Genomic DNA, 22,659 nt, shown 5'->3' on the forward strand with positions numbered 1-22,659 from the left:
CTGCTATAAGGTGTCAGGATGTCACTGTCTATGTCTCCATGCAGGAGGAGGAGTATATAGAGGAACACAGGGGTCTGTATGAGGACGTGATGATGGAGAATCACCGGCCCCTCACATCACTGGGTAAGAGAAGACTGTCATGTATTGTACAGGGAAGAGCAGGTATGGGGGCCCCTATATACACAAATCATCTGATAATCACATATATACATTGTACTCAGTCACTGTGTGTCTCCTACAGATGGGCCCAGTAACAGAGATACCCCAGAGAGATGTCCCCGTCCTCTGTATTCCCAGGATTGTACAGAGGAGAATCACAGGATCCCACAGGAGGATCAGGTAGGTGGGCTATAGGTTCTCCCCAATAAACCTAAGTGACTGTCACTATATGATCTGTAGAGGATTTGTGTGTCTTATACACTGATATTATACTGTTTCACCTCAGTTTAATCAAACAGTATGCAAATGTCATTGTATTTTTTGGGTTATTTAGGTAGAACGTCTTTCTCGTATAAAGGCAGAAGATATAGAGGAAGAAGAAGAAACGTATGTGACTGATATTAAGGTAGAAGATACAGAGGGAGAAGAAGAGACGTATGTGACTTATATGAAGACAGAAGATATAGAGGGAGAAGAAGAGACGTATGTGACTGATATAAAGGCAGAAGATATAGAGGGAGAAGAAGAGACGTATGTGACTGATATAAAGGCAGAAGATATAGAGGGAGAAGAAGAGACGTATGTGACTGATATAAAGGCAGAAGATATAGAGGGAGAAGAAGAGACGTATGTGACTGATATAAAGGCAGAAAGTATAGAGGGAGAAGAAGAAACGTATGTGAGGGGTGATCAGCAGTGTAAGGAGGAGGAGATCCCTACAGATATCAGCACAGGTGAGTAATAAACACTTATTACAGATAAGAGTCACATATTCTCCTTGCTCAGTCACTACAGCAATCTCTTATACTACACCCTCCTCTGTCAGTACAAACTAATGAGGAATATGTATTTTCCCAGTGGGGGAGTCAGGAGCCATCAGCCCCTATTATACTCCTGCTCGCCCCCTCACATCATGTCACTGTGTGTTACCAGCCCAGAGATCTGACCAGTCTCCTCCCCACACTCTCTGGTGTATCTCATACATCAGGAGCCATCAGCACCTTTTATACTCCTGCTCTCCTCCTCACATCATGTCACTGTGTGTTACCAGCCCAGAGATCTGACCACTCTCCTCCCCACACTCTCTGGTGTATCTCGTACATCAGCAGCCATCAGCCCCTATTATACTCCTGCTCCTCCCTCACATCATGTCACTGTGTGTTACCAGCCCAGAGATCTGACCAGTCTCCTCCTCACACTCTCTGGTGTATCTCATACATCAGGAGCCATCAGCCCCTATTATACTTCTGCTCTCCTCCTCACATCATGTCACTGTGTGTTACCAGCTTAGAGATCTGACCAGTTTCCTCCCCACACTCTCTGGTGTATCTCATACATCAGGAGCCATCAGCCTCTATTATTCTCCTTCTCTCCCCCTCACATCATGTCACTGTGTGGTACCAGCCCAGAGATCTGACCAGTCTCCTCCCCACACTCTCTGGTGTATCTCATACATCAGGAGCCATCAGCCCCTATTATACTCCTGCTCTCCCCTCACATCATGTCACTGTGTGTTACCAGCCCAGAGATCTGACCAGTCTCCTCCCCACACTCTCTGGTGTATCTCATACATCAGGAGCCATCAGCCCCTATTATACTCCTGCTCTCCCCCTCACATCATGTCACTGTGTGTTACCAGCCCAGAGATCTGACCAGTCTCCTCCCCACACTCTCTGGTGTATCTCATACATCAGGAGCCATCAGCCCCTATTATACTCCTGCTGTCCCCCTCACATCATGTCACTGTGTGTTACCAGCCCAGAGATCTGACCAGTCTTCTCTCCAGTCTCTCTGGTGTATCTCATACATCAGGAGCCATCAGCCCCTATTATACTCCTGCTCTCCCCCTCACATCATGTCACTGTGTGCTACCAGCCCAGAGACCTGACCAGTCTCCTCCCCACACTCTCTGGTGTATCTCATACATCAGGAGCCATCAGCCCCTATTATTCTCCTGCTCTCCCCCTCACATCATGTCACTGTGTGTTACCAGCCCAGAGATCTGACCAGTCTCCTCCCCACACTCTCTGGTGTATCTCATACATCAGGAGACATCAGCCCCTATTATACTCCTGCTCTCCCCCTCACATCATGTCACTGTGTGTTACCAGCCCAGAGATCTGACCAGTCTCCTCCCCACACTCTCTGCTGTATCTCATACATCAGGAGCCATCAGCCCCTATTATACTCCTGCTCTCCCCCTCACATCATGTCACTGTGTTACCAGCCCAGAGATCTAGCCAGTCTCCTCCCCACACTCTCTGGTGTATCTCATACATCAGGACCCATCAGTCCCTATTATTCTCCTGCTCTCCCCCTCACATCATGTCACTGTGTGTTACCAGCCCAGAGATCTGACCAGTCTCCTCTCCACACTCTCTGGTGTATCTCATACATCAGGAGCCATAAGCCCTTATTATGCACCTGCTCTCCCCCTCACATCATGTCACTGTGTGTTACCAGCCCAGAGATCTGACCAGTCTCCTCCCCACACTCTCTGGTGTATCTCATACATCAGGAGCCATCAGCCCCTATTATACTCCTGCTCTCTCCCACACATCATGTCACTGTGTGTTACCAGCCCAGAGATCTGACCAGTCTCCTCCCCACACTCTCTGGTGTATCTTATACATCAGGAGCCATCAGCCCCTATTATAATCCTGCTCTCCCCCTCACATCATGTCACTGTGTGTCACCAGCCCAGAGATCTGACCAGTCTCCTCCCCACACTTTCTGGTGTATATCATACATCAGGATCCATCAGCCCCTATTATTCTCCTGCTCTCCCCCTCACATCATGTCACTGTGTGTTACCAGCCCAGAGATCTGACCAGTCTCCTCCCCACACTCTCTGGTGTATCTCATACATCAGGAGCCATCATCCCCTATTACACTCCTGCTCTCCCCTCACATCATGTCACTGTGTGTTACCAGCCCAGAGATCTGACCAGTCTCCTCCCCACACTCTCTGGTGTATCTCATACATCAGGAGCCATCAGCCCCTATTATACTCCTGCTCTCCTCCTCACATCATGTCACTGTGTGTTACCAGCCCAGAGATCTGACCAGTCTCCTCCCCACACTCTCTGGTGTATCTCGTACATCAGGAGCCATCAGCCCCTATTATACTCCTTCTCTCCCCCTCACATCATGTCACTGTGTGGTACCTATGTTTTCACCTGCACGGTTCACAGTAGTATCCACAGGATATACATTGGGATATGAGGTATCGTCAGCGGATTGGCAGTAATGATCAAAAGGTTTCGGCCTCCCAGAATGCAACAGGCCAGTCTCCTATATCCCGCCTCCTGGCTCAGGGAATTCAGTTTTCTCTGACGTCCTAGTGGATGCTGGGACTTCCGTAAGGACCATGGGGAATAGCGGCTCCGCAGGAGACTGGGCACAAAGTAAAAGCTTTAGTACTAGCTGGTGTGCACTGGCTCCTCCCCCTATGACCCTCCAAGCCTCAGTTAAGATTTTGTGCCCGGCCGAGAAGGGTGCAATCTAGGTGGCTCTCCTGAGCTGCTTTTAAGTAAAAGTATAATTAGGTTTTTTATTTTCAGTGAGTCCTGCTGGCAACAGGCTCACTGCAGCGCGGGACTAAGGGGAGAAGAAGCGAACTCACCTGCGTGCAGAGTGGATTGGGCTTCTTGGCTACTGGACATTAGCTCCAGAGGGACGATCACAGGTTCAGCCTGGATGGGTCCCGGAGCCGCGCCGCCGGCCCCCTTACAGAGCCAGAAGAGCGAAGAGGTCCGGAGAAAGCGGCGGCAGAAGACGTTCCTGTCTTCAGATAAGGTAGCGCACAGCACTGCAGCTGTGCGCCATTGCTCTCAGCACACTTCACACTCCGGTCACTGAGGGTGCAGGGCGCTGGGGGGGGAGCACCCTGAGACGCAATAAAACATGATAAAAACCTTATGTGGCTAAAGAAATGCATCACATATAGCTCTTGGGCTATATGGATGCATTTAACCCCTGCCAGTTTTCCAGAAAAAAGCGGGAGAAAAGGCCGCCGAGAAGGGGGCGGAGCCTATCTCCTCAGCACACAAGCGCCATTTTCCCTCACAGCTCCGCTGGAAGGACGGCTCCCTGACTCTCCCCTGCAGTCCTACACTATGGTAACAGGGTAAAACAAGAGAGGGGGGGCACTATTTGGCAAAATAATAATATAAGCAGCTATTTAAGGGAGTAACACTTATATAAGGTTATCCCTATACATATATAGCGCTCTGGTGTGTGCTGGCAAACTCTCCCTCTGTCTCCCCAAAGGGCTAGTGGGGTCCTCTATCAGAGCATTCCCTGTGTGTGTGCTGGGTGTCGGTACGATTGTGTCGACATGTATGAGGAGGAAAATGATGTGGAAGCAGAGCAATTGCCTGTGTTAGTGATGTCACCCCCTAGGGAGTCGACACCTGACTGGATGGTCGTATTTAAAGAGTTACGTGACAGTGTCAGCACTTTGCAAAAAACTGTTGACGACATGAGACAGCCGGCAAATCAATTAGTGCCAGTCCAGGCGTCTCAGACACCGTCAGGGGCGCTAAAACGCCCGCTACCTCAGGTGGTCGACACAGACCCAGACACGGATACTGAATCCAGTGTCGACGGTGAGGAGACAAACGTAATGTCCAGTAGGGCCACACGTTACATGATCACGGCTATGAAGGAGGCGTTGAACATTTCTGACACTACAAGTACCACAAAAAAGGGTATTATGTGGGGTGTGAAAAAACTGCCTGTGGTTTTTCCTGAGTCAGATGAATTAAATGAGGTGTGTGATAAGGCGTGGGTTTCCCCCGATAAAAAACTGCTGATTTCTAATAAATTATTGGCACTATATCCTTTCCCGCCAGAGGTTAGGGCGCGTTGGGAAACACCCCCTAGGGTAGATAAGGCGCTCACACGCTTATCAAAACAAGTGGCGTTACCGTCTCCAGATACGGCCGCCCTCAAGGAACCAGCTGATAGAAGGCTGGAAAATATCCTAAAAGGTATATACACACATACTGGTGTTATACTGCGACCAGCGATTGCCTCAGCCTGGATGTGCAGTGCTGGGGTGGCTTGGTCAGATTCCCTGACTGAAAATATTGATACCCTGGATAGGGACAGTATATTATTAACTATAGAGCATTTAAAGGATGCATTACTATATATGCGAGATGCACAGAGGGATATTTGCACCCTGGCATCAAGAGTAAGTGCGATGTCCATTTCTGCCAGAAGAGCCTTATGGACGCGACAGTGGTCAGGGGATGCGGATTCCAAACGACATATGGAAGTATTGCCGTATAAAGGGGAGGAGTTATTTGGGGTCGGTCTATCGGACCTGGTGGCCACGGCAACTGCTGGGAAATCCACCTTCTTACCCCAGGTCACTTCTCAGCAGAAGAAGACACCGTCTTTTCAAACTCAGTCCTTTCGTTCCCATAAGGGCAAGCGGGCAAAAGGCCACTCTTTTTTGCCCCGGGGCAGAGGAAGAGGGAAAAGACTGCACCAGGCAGCCCCTTCCCAGGAGCAGAAGCCCTCCCCCGCTTCTGCCAAAGCTTCAGCATGACGCTGGGGCTTTACAAGCGGACTCAGGCACGGTGGGGGCCCGTCTCAAAAATTTCAACGCGCAGTGGGCTCACTCACAAGTGGACCCCTGGATCCTGCAGGTAGTATCTCAGGGGTACAAATTGGAATTCGAGACATCTCCCCCTCGCCGGTTCCTGAAGTCTGCTCTACCAACGTCTCCCTCCGACAGGGAGGCTGTTTTGGAAGCTATTCACAAGCTGTATTCTCAGCAGGTGATAATCAAGGTACCCCTCCTACAACAGGGAAAGGGGTATTATTCCACACTGTTTGTGGTACCGAAGCCGGACGGCTCGGTGAGACCAATTTTAAATCTAAAATCCTTGAACACTTACATAAAAAGGTTCAAATTCAAGATGGAGTCACTCAGAGCAGTGATAGCGAACTTGGAAGAAGGGGACTATATGGTGTCTCTGGACATCAAAGATGCTTATCTCCATGTCCCAATCTTCCCTTCTCACCAAGGGTACCTCAGGTTTGTGGTACAGAACTGTCATTATCAGTTTCAGACGCTGCCGTTTGGATTGTCCACGGCAGCCCGGGTCTTTACCAAGGTAATGGCCGAAATGATGATTCTCCTTCGAAGAGAAGGCGTCTTAATTATCCCTTACTTGGACGATCTCCTGATAAGGGCAAGGTCAAGGGAACAGTTAGAGGTCGGAGTAGCACTATCTCAGGTAGTGCTACGTCAGCACGGGTGGATTCTAAATATCCCAAAATCACAGCTGATTCCAACAACACGTCTACTGTTCCTAGGGATGATTCTTGACACAGTCCAGAAAAAGGTGTTTCTCCCGGAGGAGAAGGCCAGGGAGTTATCCGAGCTAGTCCGGAACCTCCTAAAACCAGGCCAAGTGTCAGTGCATCAATGCACGAGAGTCCTGGGAAAAATGGTGGCTTCGTACGAAGCGATTCCATTCGGAAGATTCCATGCAAGAACTTTTCAGTGGGATCTGCTGGACAAATGGTCCGGATCGCATCTTCAGATGCATCAGCGGATAACCCTATCTCCAAGGACAAGGGTGTCTCTCCTGTGGTGGTTACAGAGTGCTCATCTTCTAGAGGGCCGCAGATTCGGCATTCAGGATTGGATGCTGGTGACCACAGATGCCAGCCTGAGAGGCTGGGGAGCAGTTACACAAGGAAGAAATTTCCAGGGCTTGTGGTCAAGCATGGAAACGTCTCTTCACATAAATATCCTGGAACTAAGGGCCATTTACAATGCCCTGAGTCAAGCAAGGCCTCTGCTTCAGGGTCAACCGGTATTGATCCAGTCGGACAACATCACGGCTGTCGCCCACGTAAACAGACAAGGCGGCACAAGAAGCAGGAGGGCAATGGCAGAAGCTGCAAGGATTCTCCGCTGGGCGGAAAATCATGTGATAGCACTGTCAGCAGTGTTCATTCCGGGAGTGGACAACTGGGAAGCAGACTTCCTCAGCAGACACGACCTCCACCCGGGGGAGTGGGGACTTCATCCAGAAGTCTTCCAAGTGATTGTAAACCGTTGGGAAGAACCAAAGGTAGACATGATGGCGTCCCGTCTCAACAAAAAACTGGACAGATATTGCGCCAGGTCAAGGGACCCTCAGGCAATAGCGGTGGACGCTCTGGTAACACCGTGGGTGTACCAGTCGGTGTACGTGTTCCCTCCTCTGCCTCTCATACCCAAAGTACTGAGAATCATAAGAAGGAGAGGAGTAAGAACTATACTCGTGGCTCCGGATTGGCCAAGAAGAACTTGGTACCCGGAACTGCAAGAGATGCTCACGGAGGAACCGTGGCCTCTACCTCTAAGAAAGGACCTGCTTCAGCAGGGACCTTGTCTGTTCCAAGACTTACCGCGGCTGCGTTTGACGGCATGGCGGTTGAACGCCGGATTCTGAAGGAAAAAGGCATTCCAGATGAAGTCATCCCTACCCTGATCAAAGCCAGGAAGGATGTAACTGCGAAACATTATCACCGCATTTGGCGGAAGTATGTTGCGTGGTGTGAGGCCAAGAAGGCCCTTACGGAGGAATTTCAACTGGGTCGGTTCCTACATTTCCTGCAAGCAGGACTGTCTATGGGCCTAAAATTGGGGTCCATTAAGGTTCAGATTTCGGCCCTGTCGATCTTCTTCCAGAAAGAACTGGCTTCAGTGCCTGAAGTTCAGACGTTTGTCAAGGGGGTACTGCATATACAGCCTCCTTTTGTGCCTCCAGTGGCACCTTGGGATCTAAATGTAGTTTTGGGGTTCCTAAAATCACATTGGTTTGAGCCACTCACCACTGTGGACTTTAAATTTCTCACATGGAAAGTGGTAATGCTGTTAGCCCTGGCTTCAGCCAGGCGTGTCTCAGAATTGGCGGCTTTATCCTATAAAAGCCCTTACCTAATTTTTCATTCAGACAGGGCAGAATTGAGGACTCGTCCTCAATTTCTCCCTAAGGTGGTTTCAGAGTTTCACATGAACCAGCCTATTGTGGTACCTGCGGCTACTAGAGACTTGGAGGACTCCAAGTTACTAGACGTAGTCAGGGCCCTGAAAATATATGTTTCCAGGACGGCTGGAGTCAGAAAATCTGACTCGCTGTTTATCCTGTATGCATCCAATAAGTTGGGTGCTCCTGCTTCGAAGCAGACGATTGCTCGTTGGATTTGTAATACAATTCAGCTTGCACATTCTGTGGCAGGCCTGCCACAGCCAAAATCTGTTAAAGCCCATTCCACAAGGAAGGTGGGCTCATCTTGGGCGGCTGCCCGAGGGGTCTCGGCTTTACAACTTTGCCGAGCAGCTACTTGGTCAGGGGCAAACATGTTTGCAAAATTTTACAAATTCGATACCCTGGCTGAGGAGGACCTGGAGTTCTCTCATTCGGTGCTGCAGAGTCATCCGCACTCTCCCGCCCGTTTGGGAGCTTTGGTATAATCCCCATGGTCCTTACGGAAGTCCCAGCATCCACTAGGACGTCAGAGAAAATAAGAATTTACTTACCGATAATTCTATTTCTCGTAGTCCGTAGTGGATGCTGGGCGCCCATCCCAAGTGCGGATTGTCTGCAATACTTGTATATAGTTATTGTTACAAAAAATCGGGTTGTTTATTGTTGTGAGCCATCTTTTTAGAGGCTCCTAAAGTTAACATACTGTTAACTGGGTTCAGATCACAGGTTGTACGGTGTGATTGGTGTGGCTGGTATGAGTCTTACCCGGGATTCAAAATCCTTCCTTATTATGTACGCTCGTCCGGGCACAGTATCCTAACTGAGGCTTGGAGGAGGGTCATAGGGGGAGGAGCCAGTGCACACCAGCTAGTCCTAAAGCTTTTACTTTGTGCCCAGTCTCCTGCGGAGCCGCTATTCCCCATGGTCCTTACGGAAGTCCCAGCATCCACTACGGACTACGAGAAATAGAATTATCGGTAAGTAAATTCTTATTTTTTTGTTGGTGCGGCAGGAGCTGGACCACAATCTTTGGACTGCTGATTTTGGAATCCCTAAGCTCGTTATTAAATTTATTTTTGTAGTCTTAACTTTTTTGAGCGAGTTTTCTAAAAAGCGTCTTACACGCCACCTTAGAATGAGTCGCTCCAACAACTTCCCGCCCGGTCACGACAACGCTTACGCACGTGTTCAGTGCTGTTTCAGCGGGCACCTGTGTAGGATGTACTAGCAAGTCCAGCTGACGTTACCAGGCTGCGGCCGGAGAATGGGAAGAAGGTCAGGCGTCAGTTCTGCTTAGTGGGGGAGATGCGAGACACAGCCGCACTGTTCTCGGGGTGGGGACTACTGAACAGTCGCTGATGCGGCTGCCACCTCGGGTGCACCAGCACTAGGCCCCAGGGATCATAGGCTCCAGGGATTAGTGTGAGGCCGTTCCCTGGGGTTGATGTCAGCAGTGGGGAGTAAGACGCTCCCCTGGTCACCCATCCCCCCGCTTCATGACCAGTTTCCTCTGAGTTTCCCCTCATGAACTGATTTCCCGCTTCCGTCTGAGACGCTGTGTATCTAAAAGGACCCGGTCGCAGTATAGGCGGCTGTGTGACTGGAGCATATGTGTTCACTGTTGCGTTCACTGAGCATTGGTGTACACTATTTGCGTCTGGATCCCCTCAGCGTACCATTGGGTACGAGGAGTTAGATAAGTGCCTGATGCATATGAGTCTGTAAACTATTACTGCTGTTTCATTCACTTTGCGACTGAATACGTTAAATATCCTATACAAGGAAATGCAGTAATATGTTTCTCCTACATACTTGAAATGTATCTGTAGTTGATTATGTGATCATATTGCATATAATACTAATTAATAACCTGTGACTAATTGCTAGTGTGATTGCTGACTTTACTATTTCTGTCAGTTTTTGGGTATATTTCAATCCTCAATGCTGGTGCAAAGCAGGGAAGTATCAGATCGTATGTCACTTTATAGCTTGTTAAAGTGATTTCAGTCACAAATTGTGTAGTTAACACCGTACAGGTGTGTGATTTGTTTACCATTGTGATCGGACGGTGCTTACGAAAGCCCTCACCGCCTTGCGTCCCGGCCCCAGTCACAGAATGGAGTTTAGGTCACACGGGACCTGGCCAAATAGGGGATTCCCGCTTACCGTCAGTAACCGCCTGTTACTGATTCCACCCACTACGCAGTGGGCGGATTCTATGCAGCCACCACCAGACTCCTATTTAGTTGGGTCTGGAACCACTGCTCTGCTCTGTATGCGTCAACACGCTGTCTTACCACCCCTGTGTGGTATTGACGAATCTCCAATAGTTGCTTGACCAAGCACGGCACGGTAGCAGGTGGAAGGCGGAGCTTGGAGATGCTGGGTGTACCCTGGAGAGCCGAAAAACGGAGCTAAGTTTCGCTTAGCCCTGCAAGTCACAAGATGAAGCAGTCGTCTTGAAGCAGAAGATGTTTTATTTACCCAGTCTTAAAAAAGACTGTTCCCTATTGCTACCGGCAACTGCAATACAGCAAGTTGTTTACAGCAGAGTGAAAATGGTCTAATCCACCTCTGAAGCTCATAGGCCTCATCTTTTTATCTCAAACCAACATACAGTTCAACAGGGGGTAGTCCCACCCTGAGTCTTTTTAACCAATTGTTTTAGCTTTCACCAAAGCCTCCTGAATAATCCAAGGCAGGCACAGGTTCAAGTTGAACCCCCGTGGGCTTCTTTTGCACAGACATTATACAATATAGCTGAGTGGATAATGCCAGCTCCTATACTAGGGATAGGTTACCCTGTTAACCCTTACAAGAAAAACAGGCTGAAAGGCCTGTGGAAAATAAATCACACAGACATGAAACAACATCCTCACAGTCTACACATGTTTCAGAAGGAGACACTTGGGAGGATGAGGATTCCTCACATTCTGGGTCTGCATACAGAGACGAGGATGAAGGTCCCAGCTCAGTGGTTATACCTGAGCTAATTAGTTCTATGAAAGCCATTCTATCCTTATAGGAGGCAGCAGAGCCTTTGTTAAAATCCAATGCTCCTGTGTTTAAACATCCCAAAACAGTCAGAACTGAATTTCTGGGGTCAGAACAGCTGACGGAGATTATGCAAGAGGCTTGGGTAACACCCACTAAGAAGTTTAGAATTCCAAAGAAATGGAATTCCCATTATCCTCTTCCAGCTGGGGACTGTTTAAAAAGGGAGGTGGCTCCCAAAATAGATACGCACGTCATTCGATTAGTGTGAAAATATACATTACTTCTGCCTTCAACATCATTAAATGATGTTACGGATAGAAAAATAGATGTTTTTTTAAAAACCATTTTCTCCTTGTCTGGGGCAATTGTGAGACCAGCCATGGCTTCAGCCTGGATGGCAAAAGCAATGGCCGCTGGGCATTGGCATCTAGAGAGCAAAAATCCCATTTTGCACATATTAAACAGGCGGCTATGTTTATGGAAGAAGCAGCCTTGGACATGGGTACTATTGCCTCTCAAGCATAAGCCTCAGCAGTAGCCGCTCACATGTCGGTTTGGCTACATACATGGAAGTCTGACTCAGAGTCCAAGGAGTTTCTAGAGTCTTTGCCCTTTACTGGAGATATTCTTTTTGGTAAAGAATTACAGTATATTGGAGTCAGAAGCAGACTCTAAGAAAGCGAAGTTTCCTTCTACTTACAAGTCTAAACCTAATTTTTCAGCTTTTCGGTTCTTTCGGACCCAAGGAAAAGCGAAAGGAAAAGTTTATGGCAAACAGTCCCAATCAGACAAGTCTGGAAAGACTAAAAAGCACTGGGCTTACCAGAAGGCCTGCCTCCAAACCAGAAGATAAGCCATCAGGCTGATGGTGCAGGCCTCCACCTGGAGGACCCCAGGGTGGGAGGCCAACTTCTTCATTTTGCACAGATCTAGCAGCAGTCCACCACAGATGCCTGGGAACAAGAAGCATTATCTCACAGTTATGCGTTTGCCTTCAAGAAGCACCCTCCACAAAGGTTTTTTTGTACCAGCCTATCTGCAGTAGAAACAAAGGCCAGGGCCTTACAAGAGGAAGTTCAGAGGTTGCTTCAATCAGGAGTGATAATTCCAGTTCCTCCTGCGCAACAAGGACAAGGTTTCTATTCCAACCTGTTTCTAGTTCAGAAGCCAAATGGGTCGTTTCGGTCTATACTCAGTCTCAAGGTGCTGAACAAGTACATTTGGGTGCCTCAATTTCATATGGAGACTTTACGTTCCATTATTTTGGCCAAGGAGCTGGAGGCTTTTATGGTATCCTTGGATATCCAGGATGCTTTCCTGCATGTTCCTATAGCACTGTCCCATCAGTGCTATCTCAGGTTTACCATCCTCGAGTAACACTTTCAGTTTCAGGCCCTACCATGTGGAATGGCCACAGCTCCAAAAGTGTTCACCAAAAATATGGTGGTAATGGCGGCTTATCTCCGTTGACAGGGGATAAGGATTTTTCCATACCTCGACGACTTATTAATTCTTGCACAATCTCAGGAATTGCTTCAGTGTCATCTGCAACAGACAATAGCTTGTTTACAGAGACACGGCTCAAAAATTGGGGAAAGTCGTCCCTGGGTCCGTCACAACAGATGATGCACTTAGGGGGCTGTATTGGATTCCAGTCTTCAGAGAGTGTTTTTACCTCTGAACAAAATATCTACAATACAGTTGAGGATTCAGGATCTGCTACAAAGTCAAAGGGTATTCATTTATGCAGCTATGTGTGTGAAGGGATCAATGGTGTCGACATTCAACATGGTGGAGTATGCTCAATTCCATTCAAGTCCTCCTAAATGTCTGATCCTTTCCAAATGAAATGGGTTACATCAGACAATAATAACTCAAACTATGATCCTTCCTCTGGAAGTACGGAAGTTATTAGCCTGGTGTCCCATCTGACCAAAGGGAGACCCTATTGGATCTCAGATTGGGAGGTGCTGATTACGGATGCAAGTTTTCAGGGCTGGGGAGCAGTGTCGTAAAAAGGTAGCTTCCAGGGGCTGTGGATCAAGGAAGAAAGTTGCCTGCCGATAAATATATTGGAACTTTGGGCCGTATATAAGGCACTCACTCAGGCAAAGGACTTCCTTCAGGGGAAACCGGTTCTAATTTGTTCGGATAATGCGTCAGCAGTAGCGTACCTCAATCATCCAGGAGGAACGCGCAGTCAAAAGGCAATGAAGGCATTAAGCCACACATTAAGAAGGGCAGAACTTCATCATCCAGCGTTGTACGCAGTATTTGTTCCAGGCGTCATAAACTGGGAAGCGGATTTTCTTAGTCGACACGCCATTCATGCAAGTGAATAGGCTTTACACCCCGAGGTCTTCCAGAGTCTGGTAGACAAGTGGGGGCTGCCTCAAGGCCTCTCGGCAGAATTTCAAAGTACCCGCATATGGGTCAAGAACAAAGGATCCCAAAGTGATCTTCATGGATGCTCTGTAAGATGGGACTTTCAGCTAGCTATGTGTTTCCACCAATCGCCCTGCTACCCGGGGTGATTCGGAAGGCCAAACAAGGAAAGGGCACCAGGATTTGAATAGCTCCGGCATGGCCCAGAAGACACTGGAACACAGATATACAGAGGCTATCAGTGGACACTCCGTGGCTACTGCATCAATGTCCAGATCTACTGTTGCAGGGTCCTTGTTGTCACAGGCATTGGGATTTTCTGTCTTTGACAGTGTGGTTCTTGAGACGTCCATCCTTAAAGCTAGAGGATTTTCTCAATAGGTAATTTAAACAATGCTTAGAACAAGGAAACCATCTTCTGCTTCTATTTATTACTGTGTGTGGCAAGAATATATCCAACTCTCTTTGTACTCTATGGATTCCACAAGAGGGGATTGTCTGCAGACAAGCAAACGCTGGCGAGGTGGCTTCAAAATACTATCTCGGAAGGTTACTCTCGTGCTGATCTCCCTATATTCCAGCTAATGTCTCATTCTACTTGTATAGTAGGTCCATCTTCGGCAGCATGCCATGGTGCCTCAGCTGAACTGATATGTAAGGCAGCCACATGGTCTTCCATCGACATATTCATTAGGCATTATGCCTTTGATACCTTTGCCTCTCATTTGGGGCGAAGGATTTTCCTGTCCAATCAGGAGCGTCCCCTCCACTAAATTTGCTTTGGGACATTCCAATGTATATCCTGTGGATACTACTGTGGACCCTGCTGGAGAAATACGTAACTATGGTAGAGTTACCATCGATAACTATTTCTCCTAAGTCCACATTATCCACATGGATTCCAACCTGACGCACCTGATTTAATGATTCTTACACCTACTAACCTCTTCCTTCTTGTACGGAAGGGTGTGCATGTGTGTTCTTCTTCTCGCCTCGTTAGGGCTCTCTATGATGCTCTTGCCTTGAGCTTTGGAAAATAACTGAATTGCCTGAACCAGGAGGTGGGGATATAGAAGACTGGCTCATTGCATTCTCGGAGGTCGAAAGCTTTTGATCGTTGGTGCCAATCCTCTGATGCTACCTCATATCCCAATGTATATCCTGTGGTTACTGTGGACTTAAGAGAAATAGAGTTATTGATGGTAAGTCTACTATAACTACGTATATTACATGCTATATTATATACACTATGGATGTGTATTATTGCATGGTGCGGCTGCTTGCTGGGGCACAGGCTCGGGGCTCCTCATGCCACGTGACACAATGCTTAGGAAATATATGGCGCAGGTCCTGTCATGTATCCACATGCTCCTGTAACAGCCGGCCTCAGGGAATTGGCTAATGAACGGCTCCTGTTACTGAGTTGGCAGCACCTGAGTCTTGCTACCGTCGCCTTAGGTATATAATACATTTATTGAGCTTGTGTACGGGAACCAGCATTCAGAGTCCTGCACATTCCCTGCTGATTACCTGTCCCCTGGCACTTGGATGATGGCCTTCTCTGGCTTCTGATCCATGGCCTTAAGGGCACACCAGTGGTTCGTAATGGAAGTATCTTCAGGAGCGTTCACGTCTAAGTAGGAGGACAAGGCCTCTTGCAAACTTCTGGTGCCTTCAGCATCCATTAATATATAATTCTACAATCTCCAAGGTGGTAAAGGAGGAGTAGCGGGAAAAGGCGACCAGGACCCTATCAGAGGGGTGTGATCAGGCCATGAAATTGTTGTCGGTAGAAAAATTCAAGCGACCAGGTTCTGGGACACACTGTGATAAATATGGAGACTGACACAGGACATATTATAAAGGATAAGCATTTATTTCTCTAAGTTACAACAATGAGAACCTGCAAATAACAAGTTATACTCAGCTACAGTAATAGGAAGAACAAATTAGAATACTCCACTCTTATCTAAATGTTTCATGATCTGTCCCAGATGATGGTCATCGATTACGTAGTTTAAATAATATAGTTCAGGCACCCTCAGGGTCCTTCTTTAATAACTCTGTCTGAATGTATTAAACTGAGGTGGGTTATGAAGTCTATATCTGCTGCAGACAGACCTAGCTTCAATCAGAACGAAGCTGCTATGTGTAAGTCTCTAGGCTTTATACCCTGCAAGGATATACGCTGACATTGTCTTACCAGATATTACATTCAGGGTCTGTGATGCTGGGTGCAGTAGTCATTCAGTATAACATAATTTATCTTATCCTGGACAACTGTCCCCTTTCACCTACTTATGAATACAATACGCCAAACATCTTACCAGACCGTTTCCATCTGAGATACTGATAACAGGAACATATATCTATTATAATCAGCCAGCCTAAAATCTGTGTATATTCTTCCCACTCACTATGTCCTTCACACTCGGTCAAAGGTCAAATTCAGCTAATAAAGGGAGCATGAGGAAGCTGAGGAACGGGCGGCATTACTGGTCTGTTCATCAGTAGTGGAGGATCTATCAAGATGAGGGTCTGGAGCAAGAGTAACATCTCCCATAAGGAGAAGTGCAATTTCTTGTAGCTATTGAATAAAAAAGATTTATGAAATTGGGGCTGTCTGGCATTAGGGGTATAGAGAGAAGTAAGGGGGACATATTTATAATGAATTTCCCAACTAGAATCCAATATCTACCATTGCAATCCACCCACTTGCTTTCCAGGTGAAAGGGGCAGGATCTATTAGAAAGGATGGCTACACCACAGGAGATAGAGCATGCTGGGTAGTTATTGGTAAACTGAGGGGGAGAGTGCAATGGATCATGTGATTCCTGAATGGCTACCACCGCCGCCTTCTGGTCAGCAAAATATTTTATTGCAAGACGTCTCTTACGGGGAGAATTAAGACCTTTTACATTAAGACTTAAAAACGTCACCGTGATAGAGAGAGATCAGATCATGGTATGAAACATCTAGGATCATCTGTGTAAAGTCCAATAGAGTCTGTAGGGCGTGTGCATACTTCAAACTATCAAATAACAGAAAAAATAAAATAGGGAACAAAAATGGGAGACAAACAGAAATAGCGTCCATAAAGAAGCTAGAGATTCCGTCACTAGGGAACCGTGACAGAAAGATAGAAAAAGGTGGTGGTCGGGCCTAAGAGGGAAACTCACCGACTACTCCAAGTAGCCATACGAGAGGCAAAATCTAGTCATCATAGTAACAACTGTACAAAGATATATCAAATCTCAATGTAACCAATGTATCCAAAGGAGGTAAAGGCCAAGAACATGGCCTGATATCCAATGTAGGTTCCACCAACACAGTTATAAGGGCAACAGGATGTTACATGAATCAGTCATGCTTTACCTGAACACCCAAACATTCTAGAAAGGTATTATGAAACGTAACAGTGGAAAGAATATCAGACCATATACCATATAGCAATTAAATAGCACATAACAAGAACAAATAAATCTGGCCCAAAAATAGATCCATGCCCAGTAACTTAGTCCCAGTTGGCACATGTTACAGTAGGAAACAAACTCTGAGTGTCTCTAACAGTCTTACTCCTTTAGCATATTACTTGAAGACAGAAAACAACGCCTCCGGGATTGGTTTAGGTAAAGTGTCATGAAGTACTGTCAACAGGAATGTCCCACTTTTTCAGAATAGCAGGACCATCCTCAGGTGAAGGTATCTCTGTGAAGGCACCATTTCTCATTACTATAACCTTAGCAGGAAAGCCCCATTTGTATTTGTATTGCACATTTCCTTGGGTGGAACAGATGCCTTTTGCCCAGCGTCGCAGGAGAAGTTTTTGGAAATAGCGCAGATTATCCAGGCACTCAGCTGTGGATCAGGAAGACAGTGGCTCATAGAATGCTTTCTTTAAGATGAAAAAGTGCACCCTGAGCAGAGTGTCCCTTGGTGCTTGGATAGGGGTCTGTTTGGACTTTGGGAGTCTATAGATCCTGTCAGTAATAAGAAGGTCCGCGGCAGAAGCCTTCGGTGGAAGTTTCTGAAAAGAGGACCATGGCATAAACTTAAAGCTCAGCATTTGTAAAAGAATCCAGAATGCCCATTATTGATATTATTTCTCTGAGACCTGTCTTCTAAATCAATGACTTTATCATGAATAGAGACCGGGTCTTCCTGAAGGGTGTCGTGCTGAAATCAGATCTTTGTGAGACGCAACAATCTCATCTTAGTCTGTACGAGTGCCAATCTCACTGATATCTGACCTCAAAGCTTGAATATTAGAGTTAAGTTCTGAGGTTATTTCAGTCCTTAAATGTAGATAACATAGAATGTATAGATCGTAGAGTAACAGGATCATCTAGAGAGTCTTAAGACGTCTTCAGCCATTACAGCTGGGCTGTGCATCTGACAAGAAGAAGCAGATGATGTTGTAGCAGTCTCAGAAGTACCACCTGAATTCGAGGTACTAAAGAGATGGACAGGCGGGGCCGATTTGGTACCTTTTAACCTTTTTTGGAGGCATGGTAAGCTGACTACAAAGAGACTGACCTCTCAGAGATAGGAAAATACAAACGATCTATAAATAAAAGGAGCAGTAGTACGCTGTCAGGAGGTTACATCAAGATGACTCAGTTCAAAATGACATTCTTAGTCGGGGTGACAGGGGTATCTGAGCCAAAATTTCAAGTAAACATGATGTAATGCAACTCAAATAACACAGTAATGAGCGAGATATTCCACTAGAGGTCAGCGTGATCACAGACGTGAAGTACTCAGCACAGAGAGACACAAATGGCAAAATATATTCAGTGAATAAATCCACAAAATAATATACTGTGAGGTTGTAATCAGAGTGTAATGAGCTGTACTCAGACGATACTTGATACTGGGCTCTGCATGTAGACTGAGAGGAAGTAGATTATAGTGGTACCATATAAATAGAAGGTAGTTTCACCTCCAGGCAAATGCTTCAATTTAGATGGGCCAAGTGGTTCTTATCTGCCAACAAATTCTAGTGTAGTGACCCCGGTCCAGCCATCAGGACACTTATTTAGCAGCTTATATCAATTTTAAACCTTATTGAAGGCAAAGCATGCAATGGGCGGGTACCAGGATTCAAAATGGCAGCCACCTCACTTCCCAATATCATTGCCGGGCTCGGTGACTGTGGGCAGACCGTTCTGTCCCCAGCAATAGTGGGAGCTGCGCACCCGTGTGAGTGGGAGAGCATTTGCTCCCACCTGAGGAAAAATTGCCTCCAAGTCAGGTGTTTGGAGCGTGCAGGAAAGACTGGGCGCACTTATCCCCAAAATTCAGCCCGTGTCTTCAGCGGCGTCACTAGGCTGCACCAGTGAACAGTGCTCGGAGTGAGCAGAGCGAGCTGCTTTAGGGCAGTAGGAGTGGGGGACTTAATAAATAGGGTCTTGGTTCCAGCAGCGGCTGAGAGCTATTAGGTAGGGTAGATAAGAAGCCACTTAGTGAGGAGAGCTCCAGAAAGCACGTCTGGATGGACTCAGGCCCCTCTTATTTAAAGGGGTGAAAGGTGTGGTACATCCCTCCAAAGGCAGATCCAATCTCTTTCTCATCAGACTCTGCTGTCTTCCCTGCACTCTCACTCAGATGTTCACTGCTGCCAGTAGCACACGTATGAGAAGCAGAAGTATGGCGGCAGCTGTATAGATTCTGATATGTAATTCTCTGTATCATACTTACCGTACACACATCATCCTTATTACTATTGAGAGAATAGAGGTAAGACACTGATGATGGGGGTGTAAAAATAGGATTTTAATTACCTACCGGTAAATCCTTTTCTCTGACGTCCTAAGTGGATGCTGGGACTCCGTGAGGACCATGGGGAATAGCGGCTCCGCAGGAGACTGGGCACAACTAAAGAAAGCTTTATGACTACCTGGAGTGCACTGGCTCCTCCCACTATGACCCTCCTCAGACCTTAGTTAGAATCTTGTGCCCGGCTGAGCTGGATGCACACTAGGGGCTCTCCTGAGCTCCTAGAAAAGAAAGTATTATTTAGGGGTTTTTTTTCAGTGAGATCTGCGGGCAACAGACTCACTGCTACGAGGGACTAAGGGGAGAAGAATCGAACCTACCTGCTTGCAGCTAGCTTGGGCTTATTAGGCTACTGGACACCGTTAGCTCCAGAGGGATCGAACACAGGGCCCGACCTCGATCGTCCGCCCCCCTTACAGAGCCAGATGCAAGAAGACGGTCCGGAAAATCGGCGGCAGAAGACTTCGGTCTTCACCAAAGTAGCGCACAGCACTGCAGCTGTGCGCCATTGCTCCTCATGCACACCTCACACTGTGGTCACTGATGGGTGCAGGGCGCTGGGGGGGGGCACCATGAGCAGCAATATTAAACACCATGGCTGGCAAATCTACACAATATATAGTCCTAGAGGCTATATATGTGTAAAATACCCCTGCCAGAGATCCATAAAAAAGCGGGAGAAGTCCGCTGAAAAAGGGGCGGGGCTATCTCCCTCAGCACACTGACGCCATTTTCTCTTCACAGTGCAGCTGGAAGACAGCTCCCCAGGCTCTCCCCTGTAGTTTTCAGGCTCAAAGGGTTAAAAAGAGAGGGGGGGCACTAAATCTAGGCGCAATATTGTGTATACAAGCAGCTATTGGGAAAATCACTCAGTTATAGTGTTAATCCCTGCATTATATAGCACTCTGGTGTGTTCTGGCATACTCTCTCTCTCTCTGTCTCCCCAAAGGACTTTGTGGGGTCCTGTCCTCAGTCAGAGCATTCCCTGTGTGTGTGCGGTGTGTCGGTACGGCTGTGTCAACATGTTTGAGGAGGAAGGTTATGTGGAGGCGGAGCAGATGCCGATAAATGTGATGTCGCCCCCTGTGGGGCCGACACCAGAGTAGATGGATAGTTGGAAGGTATTAACCGACAGTGTCAACTCCTTACATAAAAGGGTGGATGATGTAACAGCTGTGGGACAGCCGGCTTCTCAGCTCGTGCCTGCCCAGGTGTCTCAAAGGTCATCAGGGGCACAAAAACGCCGGCTACCTCAGATGGCAGACACAGATGTCGACACGGAGTCTGACTCCAGTGTCGACGAGGTTGAGACATATACACAATCCACTAGGAACATCCGTAGCATGATCTCGGCAATGAAAAATGTGTTACACTCTGACATTAACCCAAGTACCACTAAAACAAAAGGGTTTTTATGTTTGGGGAGAAAAAGCAGCCAGTGTTTTGTTTTCCAGCAGATGAGTGAATGAAGTGTGTGAAGAAGCGTGGGTTCCCCCGATAAGAAACTGGTAATTCCTAAAAAGTTACTGATGGCGTACCCTTTCCCGCCAGAGGATAGGTCACGTTGGGAGATATCCCCTAGGGTGGATAAGGCGCTCGCACGTTTGTCAAAAAAGATGGCACTGCCGTCTTAGGATACGGCCACTTTGAAGGAGCCTGCTGATAAAAAGCAGGAGGCTATCCTAAAGTCTGTATATACACACTTAGGTACTATACTGAGACCTGCAATTGCCTCAGCATGGATAGTGCTGCTGCAGCGTGGTCTGTTACCCTGTCAGGACAGGGATACTATTTTGCTAACCATAGAGCATATTAAAGACGTCGTCTTATATATGAGGGATGCACAGAGGGATATTTTCCGGCTGGCATCCAGAATTAATGTAATGTCCATTCTGCCAGGAGGGTATTAGGGACCCGGCAGTGGACAGGTGATGCTGACTTTAAAAGGCACATAGAGATTCTGCCTTATAAGGGTGAGGAATTGTTTGGGGATGGTCTCTGGGACCTCGTATCCACAGCAACTGCTGGGAAGAAATTTTTTTACCTCAGATTTCCTCACAGCCTAAGAGAGCACCATATTATCAGGTACAGTCCTTTCGGCTTCAGAAAAGCAAGCGGGTCGAAGGCGCTTCCTTTCTGCACAGAGACAAGGGAAGAGGGAAAAAGCTGCACCAGACAGCCAGTTCCCAGGATCAAAGATCTTCCCCCGCTTCCTATGAGTCCACCGCATGACGCTGGGGCTCCACAGGTGGAGCCAGGTGCGGTGGGGGCGCGTCTCGGGAACTTCAGCGACCAGTGGGCTCGCTCACAGGTGGATTCCTGGGTTCTGCAAGTAGTATCACAGGGATACAAGCTGGAGTTCGAGGCGACTCCCTCTCGCCGTTACCTCAAATCAGCCTTGCCTGCTGCCCTTGGAGAAAGGGGAGGTAGTACTGATGTCAATTCACAAGCTGTACTTCCAGCAGGTGATAATCAAGGTACCCCTCCTTCAACAAGGTCGGGGTTACTGTTCCACAATGTTTGTGGTACCGAAACCAGACGGTTCGTTGAGACCCATTCTAAAATTGATATCCTTGAGCACTTATATACGAAGGTTCAAGTTCAAAATGGAATCGCTCAGTAATTGCAAGCCTGGACGAAGGGGTTACATGGTATCACTGGACATCAAGGATGCTTACCTGCATGTCCCCATTTACCCTCCTCACCAGGAGTACCTCAAAATTGTGGTACAGGACTGTCATTACCAATTCCAGACGTTGCCGTTGGTCTGTCCCCGGCACCGAGTGTATTTACCAAGGTAATGGCCGAAATGATGATACTCCTTCGAAAAAAGGGAGTTATAGTAATCCCGTACTTGGACGATCTCCTTATAAAGGCGAGGTCCAGGGAACAGTTCTTGGTCGGAGTAGCACTATCTCGGGAAGGGCTACAACAGTACGGCTGGATTCTGAATATTCCGAAGTCGCAGCTGGTTCCTACGACGCGTCTACTGATCCTGGGTATGGTCCTGGACACAGAACAGGAAAAAGTGTTTCTCCCGGAGGAGAAGGCCAAGGCCCTAAGTCAGGCAAGACCCCTGCTTCAACATCAGCTGGTGCTGATCCAGTCAGATAACATCATGGCGGTCGCCCATGTAAACCAACAGGGTGGCACAAGAAGCAGGATGGCGATGGCAGAAGCCACAAGGATTTTCCGATGGGCGGAATATCATGTGTTAGCACTGTCAGCAGTGTTCATTCCCGGAGCGACCTCCAACCGGGAGAGTGGGGACTTCATCCAGAAGTCTTCCAAATGATTGTACACCATTGGGATAGGCCACAGGTAGACATGATGGTGT

At 47.5% G+C, this 22,659-nt stretch overlaps 1 protein-coding gene across 1 annotated transcript in view; it reads left to right on the forward strand.

The window, feature by feature from the left end:
• Positions 1–708: 708 nt before the first annotated feature.
• Positions 709–22,659, forward strand: part of LOC135006645 (gastrula zinc finger protein XlCGF17.1-like) — a 32,258-nt gene continuing 10,307 nt past the window's right edge. Inside the window, exon 1 of the mRNA XM_063952037.1 lies at positions 709–893. The gene's annotated coding sequence lies outside the window, so the exon portion shown is untranslated. The remainder of the gene's footprint in view (positions 894–22,659) is intronic.

Source organism: Pseudophryne corroboree, unplaced genomic scaffold (assembly GCF_028390025.1).
Source record: "Pseudophryne corroboree isolate aPseCor3 unplaced genomic scaffold, aPseCor3.hap2 scaffold_2141, whole genome shotgun sequence".
Lineage (NCBI taxonomy): Eukaryota > Metazoa > Chordata > Amphibia > Anura > Myobatrachidae > Pseudophryne > Pseudophryne corroboree.